The sequence below is a fragment of the Pristiophorus japonicus genome, chromosome 16 (genome assembly GCF_044704955.1).
Source record: "Pristiophorus japonicus isolate sPriJap1 chromosome 16, sPriJap1.hap1, whole genome shotgun sequence".
Lineage (NCBI taxonomy): Eukaryota > Metazoa > Chordata > Chondrichthyes > Pristiophoridae > Pristiophorus > Pristiophorus japonicus.
The window spans coordinates 101,856,202-101,865,826 of NC_091992.1; the positions used below are offsets into that span (position 1 = coordinate 101,856,202).

At 43.9% G+C, this 9,625-nt stretch overlaps 1 pseudogene; it reads right to left on the reverse strand.

The window, feature by feature from the left end:
- Positions 1-170: 170 nt before the first annotated feature.
- Positions 171-342, reverse strand: LOC139227259 (U2 spliceosomal RNA; annotated as a pseudogene).
- Positions 343-9,625: the final 9,283 nt, after the last annotated feature.

Below are 9,625 nucleotides of genomic sequence, written 5' to 3' on the forward strand. Positions count from 1 at the left end.
CAATATAAACTAATTTTGATGGTCCCATAACTATTATAATGAGCTACAATGAATCAGTTGCAGTCTATTGGAACCTGACACTTTTTTTTTGTTCATTCTTGTCAGATCAACTCCAGCGCCAAAGATCACTTTGCGCTACTACACTTGATCTTAGCCAAAAGGCCGAGAGGGGAAGCTGCACTGTTCCTGGAAACACTGCAATACCAGGTCGATGCGTGGAGTGGACGGAGCAAGCCCCTGTTCCATCTCCCTGTTCCAAAAAACAATTTAATATTTGGTCCCCAGATAGGGGATATTACTGTTCTCACGGTGTCCTTGAGCCCACATAGTGTTGGAAGTAATGACCCTTAACTGTGAGATTGTTTAACACACTCCTCCTTGCCTCTGTTAGGCCAGTCTGGTGCTGGGTCTCAATAAAGTAGGAGCATTTATACTGGATAAGATGAGATAAATACCCAACATTCGCAATCATCACTGCTTTCCAGATGTTCCTGAAGAGGAGATTCATTATTCAGAGCTTGTCAAATAAGAATTCCATAAACTCAGTTCAAGGTCATGCAAATTTTGCATCCTGCCTTTGGAAAATGTTTGCTTTGATGCTCATTATCTTAATACAAACACTTGGATAGTTCATTTCATATATAGTGTCATTTGTATGATGTTAATAGCTTTCCTTTTTACATATTCTACCACTCCCTCTCGGGAAGGCATTGATTCTTTGTTGCATTATTGTTCCATGGATATCCATCCATCTCTGATAACTTGCCAACATGCTGTATTACTCGTGTCAGCTTTGGCAATGAATGTTAGCAGGCTCTTTAACAATGGGATGCTTTACAACCAAGCCTGGCACTTAAAGGCCAATTTTAACTTACTGAGTCTGAAAGGGTTTTAAAATTGACAGGCATCAGACCCCGATTGCCAATTTAAGACAAAACTGGTTGAGCCTACGTGCGCACATTTTACTGCCAGTACAGCTGAAGAGGTTTGAAAAAGGTAATTTTTGAATGAATTTTGTGCGGCAATGAGAAGCAGGTGTGCTCTTCCAGGCCAGACAAAAATGAGCTGGGCTGTTGCTGCCCTGTGCTTCTCTCTCTTTCCACACCGCCCCGTGATTGCAAATATAATTTTACAGTATGCTCTATGAGAGAAAGCTGGGTAAGAAATAAGGCTTGTAATAATGTTGACAAATAGACAGCCCTTAAACCTGTCTTACTGAATTGCCAAATAAGTTATTCCATTCCTCGGTCCAAACCAATATAAATGTCATTACCTTCAAAATAGTGTAATACCTGTACACACTCATGCACTGCAATCACATTTTAGCTCATCTACTAAAAATATCCTCCTTCCCCTCCCCACCTCTCCACATTTAGGTTTCCCTGACAAATTGGACAGATAAGAGACTTGGGGTTAGATTTTCCATTATTTTTGCATGTATAATGCCCACTTAACATCCATTTTACCGCTGAAATGAGGTATAACGCCCAGATAGCGCCCATTTAGCCACACATTGGAAACTGACACCCATTTTTCGGACACATATCGCCGAGCGTTACTTTTAGCATGTACGTAACACCGGGAAAAAATAATACCACCCGGCCATTTTTTGGGGGTGGAATCATCAGAATGGGCGAAACCAATGGCCATAATATTGCCCAGCGTTACTTTCGGCACGTAATTAACGCCGAGATTTACTAATACTGACTGCCCACTTTTTTTTGTCGTAAAGATCACATTTGCCGAAACTAACGCCCAGGAGATCACCCAGCATCACTTTCACCACCTTACACACATCTCGTCCACAATATCGCTCGCCCAAAACACCGCTCTGAAAAAGTAGAACTGATCTGAACTAATCGCAGTGGTGTGGGTGACATTTTTCAAATCGCAGGTCGCTTCATTGAAAATGCTGCTTCAACTTTGGGGAGTTTGGATTGACTCTGGAGTTCTTCTCAGGTGAAGTGACCATCTCAACAGACATCGTTTCAGACTTTGGATGATTGGGTTTTACTATAGGTGTCTTTTAGTGTGGGAATTATTGCTTCTGATCAATCGCTATTATACTTTCATTGGAATGGGGCCAGCCATTTCTCAGCCTGCATCGATTAATACACAGATGCTGCAGAGTGCAAATGGCACAACATCTAAAGCACATCATTATGTGCCCAATCTAAAATGTGCCAGAATGAGCACGCGGTCCAGACCATACACACCACAGGGAGAAGGGGTCTTACCTCGACGTGTCTGAGCACACCTGCCTTCGGAGACTGCGCTTCCATAAGGTGGCGATCACTGAAATATGCAAGCTCATCAGACCAGATATGCAGCGTGCCATCAGGGCATCACTGTCAGTCGAGGTCAAGGTTACCATGGCACTATCTTTCTATGCATCCAATTCCTTTCGGGCCTCTGCAGTCGAGATTTCCCCTCTGTCTCACCATGACACACATCGCTGCATTTGACAAGTCATGGAGGTCCTGTACATGCGTAAGATGGAATTTTCCAGCTTCCCCATGAGCACGGAGGCTCAGACTGACAGGGCTGGGGCATTCTACCGCATTGCTAAGTTCCCCAGGGTGCAGGGAGCAATACAGTGCACGCACATCGCCATGTGGGCACCTTCTCAGGACCCAAAGCTTTTTCGTAACAGAAAAGGATTTCACCCCCTGAAGGTCCAACTAGTTGTCAACCACAACCAGATAATAATGGCAATGAATGCAAATGTCCAGGCAGCTTTGATGAGGCTCACAACCTGCGTGAGAGCGCTGTCCCTAACATGTTTAAGAGTCAGCCACAAGGACAATGCTGGATACTTGGTGACAACCGATATGGCCTAATCACCTGGCTGATGACCCCCCGCGTGACACCCAATCCAAGGCCGAGAAGCAATACAACCAGAGCCACAGAGACACACGCAACGTGGTCTAGAAAACATTAACTGTGTTTAAGCTTTAGATGCCTGGAGTGATACGTCCTTATTATTCAGTATAAATGCACACGAGGCCCATGCTTGAGAGAAGGTCAGCCTTTGACCTATCCTTTATTCCTTAGCACTCAAGTGATGGAAGTGGGTGGAGATTCCCCTTTTATACCTGAAGGTCCAGGTTAGGAGTGTCTCCCACAAGTTCACCACCTAGTGGTCATTGTTCTCACAGTGTACAACTTAGGTCAGATTATACATAGGTTACAATGCTGGTTGAATACATGACATGGAGCACTCAGGAGGGGAGCAACAATACAACCCTGAGCAAGTAGCTAAATTCGTGATCGTGTGCTCCATGCTGCACAACCTGGCTATCAGGAGGGGACAAGAATTGCCTGAAGGGACTGATGGTCCACCTCAGGAGAGAGCGGAAGAGGAGGACAAGGGGCTGGACGCTGACCTAGGGCCAGACAATGAGGCTGACTGTGCAACCATGCCCACGCCACCCTCCAGACCACAGGAAAGAGCCCGTGGTGGCTACATAGCTGCAAGACTCTTATGTCAGGAGCTCATAAATGAGCAATTTGCCTGAAAGAACGTTGCTGTCATTGACAAAGCTGAAACACTGCTGTGTGTGTGCAGCTCAGACATCAATGGTGGGCATCACCTTGGTGCCAGTTAAAGTTTACGATGATAGAAGTTAAGTTTGATTTAACCCTTTCATGTTAAGGAATCACCAGTGTGTAACGGTCCAGCTATCTGAGACAATGCGCAACAAGGTTATGTTGAATAAAAAACATTTTACATGACCATTTGTCTGAAATCATAAGTATCACAGGCAAAAACACACCACCCCACTTTTTCGACCACTGACATCAATCAAATGGTCAACATATCCAGCAACACAGAAGATAAATGCAAAACAGGAGGGTGGCCCCCCTCCCCCCATACAATGCAACAAATTGCATACACCGAGATGGAGATGCAACACAGCCATCACCTGCAGACATGCATCTCACTTTCCTTCACCCCTCCCCTCCTTCCTCAGATTAGGAGACCAAAACTGAACACAATATTCCAGGTGAGGCCTCACCAAGGCCCTGTACAACTGCAGTAAGACCTTCCTGCTCCAATACTCAAATCCCCTAGCTATGAGGGCCAACATGTCATTTGTTTCTTCAACACCTGCTGCACCTGCATGCCAACTTTCAATGACTGATGTACCATGACACCCAGGTCTCATTGCACCTCCCCTTTTCCTAATCTGCCGCCATTCAGATAATATACTGCCTTCATGTTTTTGCCACCAAAGTGGATATCCTCACATATATCCACATTATACTGCATCTGCCAAGCATTTGCCCACTCACCTAACCTATCCAAGTCACCCTGCAGCCTCTTAGCATCCTCCTCACAGCTCACACCGCCACCCAGCTTAGTGTCATCTGCAAACTTGGAGATATTACACTCAATTCCTTCATCTACATCATTGATGTATACTGTAAATAGCTGAGGTCCCAGCACTGAGCCCTGCGGCACCACACTAGTCACTGCCTGCCATTCTGAAAAGGACCCGTTTATCCCAACTCCCTGCTTCCTGTCTGCCAACCAGTTCTCTATCCACGTCAATGCAATACCCCCAATATCATGTGCTTTAATTTTGTACACCAATCTCTTGTGTGGGGCCTTGTCAAAAGCCTTTGAAAGTTCAAATATACCACATCCACTTGTCCACTCTACTAATTACATCCTCAAAAAATTCTAGAAGATTTGTCAAGCATGATTTCCCTTTCATAAATCCATGCTGTCTTGGACCAATTCTGTCACTGCTTTCCAAATGCGTTGCTATTTCATCTTTAATAATTGATTCCAACATTTTCCCCACTACTGATGTCAGGCTAACCGGTCTATAATTTCCGGTTTTCTCTCTCCCTCCTTTTTAAAAAAGTGGGGTTACATTAGTTACCCTCCAGTCCATAAGAACTGATCCAGAGTCGATAGACTGTGGGAAAATGAACACCAATGCATCCACTATTTCTAGGGCCACTTCCTTAAGTACTCTGGGATGCAGACTATCAGGCCCTGGGGATTTATCGGCCTTCAATCCCATCAATTTCCCTAACACAATTTCCTGACTAATAAGGATTTCCTTCAGTTCTTCCTTCTCGCTAGACCCTTGGTCCCCTAGTATTTCCGGAAGGTTATTAGTGTCTTCCTTCATGAAGATAGAACCAAAGTATTTGTTCAATTGGTCTGCCATTTCTTTGTTCCCCATTTTAAATTCATCTGACTCTGACTGCAAGGGACCTACGTTTGTCTTCATTAATCCTTTTCTCTTCACATATCTATAGAAACTTTTGCAGTCAGTTTTTATGTTCCCAGCAAGCTTCCTCTCATACTCTATTTTCCCCCTCCTAATTAAACCCTTTGTCCTCCTCTGCTGAATTCTAAATTTCTCCCAGTCCTCAGGTTTGCTGCTTTTTCTGGCCAATTTATATGCCTCTTCCTTGGATTTAACACTATCCTTAATTTCTCTTGTTAGCCACGGTTGAGCCACCTTCCCCATTTTGTTTTTACTCCAGAGAGGGATGTACAATTGTTGAAGTTCATCCATATGATCTTTAAATGTTTGCTATTGCCTATCTGCTGTCAACTTTTAAATATCATTTGCCAGTCTATTCTAGCCAATTCACATCTGATTATAGTCACTCATGACTCTTACAAATCAAATTATATAAATACATAAGTATATGTAAATAAATGTAATACTTATTCTTGCATATCTGACAAAGTTGTTCCATTGTTTGTGGCATCGGTTGCCCTCATGCTCCTCGTTGGTCGCTAACGAGACCACCTCTGCTATTTTGGCCATATCTTCTGGTAGGCCTTTGGGGTGGGCTTCCCATGCCCTCCCTGGGTCAAATCACCCCAGCATAACTTGATCTCCTGCAGGAGGGATACATTTGCCTCGTCCGAGAACCTCCTCGCTCTTTTGCGCCCTCCAATGTGCTCCTCTCCCAGCTCACTACTCTCGCCAGCATCAGTCTCCACAGCATGCTGTGTCGCCTCCTCCTCTCCCTCCATTATAGGCACCAAATTCGGGCAAATATCTGGCTGGTAACAGCTAATTTTTTTTCCCAATTTGCTCTAAAGCTCGAAACTCTCCTTCCTTCCTCCCAAAGCAGCCACACCAAACCCACATACACCTTCACTCTCTCTCAGCTCCCTCTCTCTGTCTCCTCTTATGCACATGTCATGATGACCATTGACCTCCTGAATCGCGGGAATCGAGCGTTGCCATGCCGTTGCTAAGGATGGCGACACTTTACGGCAGAAGGTCAGAGAGACTTAACGCTAACGCCCATTTCATATCGCTCGCAGTAACGCCCAATTTCAAAAATGGAGACTAGAGACTTTGAGAATGGGCAACAAGCCGGCGATCTCAAAAACCATTTTTACCACCCACACCAGAAATAACGCCCATTTTTGGGCGATCTGCACAAAAGTGTAAAATCTATCCCTTGGTCCTGAGGAAGTTAGTCTCCAATCACAAATGGAGTTGCTGTTTTGTGGGTGACGATTGTAATTGACAGACCCAAGGTGAGATCGGCGATCATTAGTTACAACAACAATTTGCATTTATATAGCACCTTTAAGGTAGTAAAACATCCCAAGGCGCTTCACAGGACTATTGCAAGACAAAAAATTTGACACCGAACCATACAAGGAGAAATTATAGCACTGACCAAAAGCTTGGTCAAAGTGATAGGTAGGACTCCTTTAAGCTGCAGCCTGAAGCACAGACTGACATGGTTATCTCCCAGAATAAAATAGATGCTGAATTAACAAAACAATAATACATGAAATATCCTCAGATTTAGTTATTGTTGCCAAAGCCTTTACAGTCAGCTTGGAATACTGAGATATGAAAGAGCTGCTTTGAATGAAGTTGGAATGCACCGTCCTGGGAAATCGTTATCAGCTCGCACTTCCAGGAAACTTTGTGGGCAAAAAAGAATTTGAGCTGAAGGGTGCAGGAAAATGTCTAACTAACCAGGCAGGCTGTGAGATGCTCCGCTCCATTGTTTAAGAAAACTGTCCCAAATATATTCTAGAAATAGTAACCTTTACTAATTGGCCTCTGTTACTCCCAATCGACGTGAAAATGAAAATCTCCCATTATAAACACTTTGCTTTTGCTACATGATTCCCTGATCTCTGTAGTTATATATCCCCCACTACGTCACTACTACCAGCAGGGTTGCAGGACAATCCTACTACCCGAGTCTTGAATCCCTTGTTGCTCCTTAATTTTCCCCTACTGTTTCTACTGCTTGATCACCCTGACTGAAATCCCTTCTTTCTATTCGTAGTCATTGTGTCTTTTAGGAATATTGCTGGGGAATTCATCGAGTTTGGCGTCAAAGCAGCGAGACAGGGCCTCCAATTTTACTGGTTTGCGCTCATGTTGCTTTACAAATTCCGACAGACAACTGAAAGGACTTCCAATCCCTGAATATACAGAATCTGTGTGACAACATGTGAAGGATCCTGCGTGTCAATATCAGCTGTTCTGCAAGGTGACACAGTACATTCATCCTTTGGAATGCAACCCTCCCTGAGCCCTTCAAGGGAAAACAATCATGTCAGTGGGTGACAAGCCTTAGCTCATGTTCACACCACTGATAGGGAAGAGTAGAACTTGGGGACAGAATCTTAGAATCAGGGGCCGCCCATTTAAAACTGAGATGAGGAGGAATTTCTTCTCTCAGAGGGTTGTAAATCTGTGAAATTCGCTGCCTCAGAGAACTGTGGAAGCTGGGTCATTGAATAAATTTAAGGCAGAGATAGACAGTTTCTTAGCCGATAAGGGAATAAGGGGTTATGAGGAACGGGTGGGGAAGTGGACCTGAGTCCATGATCAGATCAGCCGTGATCGTAATAAATGGTGGAGCAGGCTCAAGGGGCCGTATGGCCTACTCCTGCCACTATTTCTTATGTTATGTTCTTATGTAAAACAACCATGTCAACCATGATGAGCCTTAGCTCCTGTTCATACCACTAACAGCTGTGTGGAAAGCAGCCCAGAAACAGTGCAATGAGGAGCAGGGCTCTACTCATTGAAAAAGGGTATTGTTTGCTGCCTAGTTTGGTCAAAAGGGTTGTGAATTATGCTACAGCTGATGTGTTCTGTATTGTTATAGTCCACTTTATTCTGCACAAATTTGCTATTGAAAGGGACATTCCTCAGGAGAATGACCATCACTCATAGATATCCTTTTTAGAACTATGTATCAAAGATGCCACATTAAATATTGAGAAAACTTACGAAGTGCCAGTTCAGGAGAATACACTTTCTATAAAAGCATAGATTGTTGTGTGGTACTCCATCCAATTCACCAAATTAAACAACCTGAAGAAGTGAAAGAAATCCTAGAATCAGGACTCATTGAATCATTTCTATGATGGGAAGCAAGAGCTTAGAAACTGACCTGCTCATGAAAGTGTTCGAGGTATTGAATGGAAAATAATGACTAGCTCGCCTTTTATTACAGTACAGTGCAGAGTACACCAAAGTATTGTTCTGTGGGCTCCACTTACTTCTAATGTAGAAAGTTAACTGATAGTTTATTTAGATTTCGCAGAAAATACTAAGTATATAGGTGCAAAGTATCTGTTGGAGTTAGATCTTGAACGATAGGTTAGATAGGTTAGATGAGTGATTAAATGTAGTATCTCCAAATTTGAGGATGACACTAAGTTGGGTGGCAGTGTGAGCTGCAAGGAGGATGCTATGAGGTTGCAGACTGACTTGGATAGATTAGGTGAGTGGGCAAATGAATGGCAGATGAAGTATAATGTGGATAAATGTGAGGTTATCCACTTTGGTGGTAAAAACAGAGAGACAGACTATTATCTGAATGGTGACAGATTAGGAAAAGGGGAGGTGCAACAAGACCTGGGTGTCATGGTACATCAGTCATTGAAGGTTGGCATGCAGGTACAGCAGGCGGTTAAGAAAGCAAATGGCATGTTGGCCTTCATAGCGAGGGGATTTGATTACAGGGGCAGGGAGGTGTTACTGCAGTTGTACAGGGCCTTGGTGAGGCCACACCTGGAGTATTGTGTACAGTTTTGGTCTCCTAACTTGAGGAAGGACATTCTTGCTATTGAGGGAGTACAGCGAAGGTTCACCAGACTGATTCCCGGGATGGCGGGATATCAAGAAAGATTGGATCAACTAGGCTTATATTCACTGGAGTTCAGAAGAATGAGAGGGGACCTTTTATAGAAACGTTTAAAATTCTGATGGGTTTAGACAGGTTAGATGCAGGAAGAATGTTCCCAATGTTGGGGAAGTCCAGAACCAGGGGTCACAGTCTAAGGATAAGGGGTAAGCCATTTAGGACCGAGATGAGGAGAAACTTCTTCACCCAGAGAGTGTTGAACCTGTAGAATTCTCCACCATAGAAAGTTGTTGAGGCCAATTCACTAAATATATTCAAAAAGGAGTTAGATGTAGTCCTTAGTAGGACTACTTAGTAGTAGGGGTATGGCAAGAAAGCAGGAATGGGGTACTGAAGTTGCATGTTCAGCCATGAACTCATTGAATGGCGGTGCAGGCTCGAAGGGCCGAATGGCCTACTCCTGCACCTATTTTCTATGTTTCTATGATATCACACAGAACCTGGTATTATC